This window comes from Hippopotamus amphibius, chromosome 15, assembly GCF_030028045.1.
Source record: "Hippopotamus amphibius kiboko isolate mHipAmp2 chromosome 15, mHipAmp2.hap2, whole genome shotgun sequence".
Classification (NCBI taxonomy): Eukaryota; Metazoa; Chordata; class Mammalia; order Artiodactyla; family Hippopotamidae; genus Hippopotamus; species Hippopotamus amphibius.
Window position 1 is genome coordinate 48,011,820 of NC_080200.1, and position 1,377 is coordinate 48,013,196.

Consider the following 1,377-nt stretch of genomic DNA (forward strand, 5'->3'; position numbering starts at 1 on the left):
AAGAGTTAATGCATTAATGTAAAGTGAAACCAAGAGGAAATATTGATTTTTAAAAATTTAGGTTTGTTAAATAGCCTTGGGGAAATGTGAGATCCAATAATACAATTATTTAATGAATTAAAGCATAATGAAAATTTGCTTTTACTAAATTTTGATATTGTGCTTGTATCTATTTTTTAATGTAAGTGTTTGCAATGCAGTCAATAAAACAAAGACAATGATTGCATGGAAAAGTCAGAATCACTTACACATGAGGTATCAATTGCCCTTGGTCATTATATTTTCTTTCACTAAGAATTTTGGGGAAGAAAAAAAAGAAATATGTATTTTTCAATTAGCAATAATCGCACCTCGGATAAACCTCATTGGCTACGATACTGCCACTGCGCAAAGCTAAAATATGTACTTTTAATTCTACATATGTAAGCATTCACATTACATTTGTTCTTGTCATTAAAAACAAGGGGATTCAGCCAAACTTTTCATAACACTGAAAAACATTATGCTCCCCAAAATAATATGTGATTGTTACATACATATATATATATAAATAGGTATACAACTCACAACTTTTGGCTGATAATATTTAAAACCTTTTTAAAAGACCAAAAAAAAACAAAAACAAAAAGAAATGGAAACACATTTTTTTTCTTGTACTCAGATTTTTATGAATATCTGTTAACTCTACAGGCAAGATTTTTAAGTTTGCATCATGACTGAAAAATTACCAGATGAACCCCTTCATGCAGCTGATTTCTGATGATTTCACAAGGACAAATTTTAGTCATTTGAAATTCATCAGAAGCATTTTCTTGAAGATACATCAATAATGCAGTGAAGCACTGAATTTATTTAGAATGGACTAATCATAAAATCATACCATGACAAAATGCATGCTACAAAATGGCATAGCCAGGCTTATTTTAAACCAACCAGAGTCAACTAGAATCACTAAAGATGTTCAGTTTCTGAAATAAAAATTGGATTTAAATCTCAGTATCTTTATTGACACCAATGATTTGAATATAATGATAAGGATATGAATTGATAAATAATTACACATTTTAGGGTCAAATTAAAAGCTAAGGAAAAGAAGTTTGACAATATTAAAAAGAATAAGGCAAGGGAATTTTCCTACAAGATGGCAACAATTATAATGTAACTACGGTAATGATGTTGGTAAAACAGTAGATAAGCAGTCAAAGGGATTGGAAAAAAAATGACACCAAGTCATTTTAATCCATAAATTTGCTATTGACTAGAGAAGCATTACAAATCCATGGCGAAATTTATTCAATAAATGTTATTAGCAAGTTGGCTATCCATATAGAGAAAAAGAAAGTTTGATCCAACCCAATTATAGTCATGGAGTATAAT

General features: G+C 29.2%; 1 pseudogene; it reads right to left on the bottom strand.

Moving 5' to 3' along the window:
• Nucleotides 1-263: 263 nt before the first annotated feature.
• LOC130837578 (U4 spliceosomal RNA) lies at nt 264-395 on the bottom strand (annotated as a pseudogene).
• Between the last annotated feature and the right edge of the window lie 982 nt (nt 396-1,377).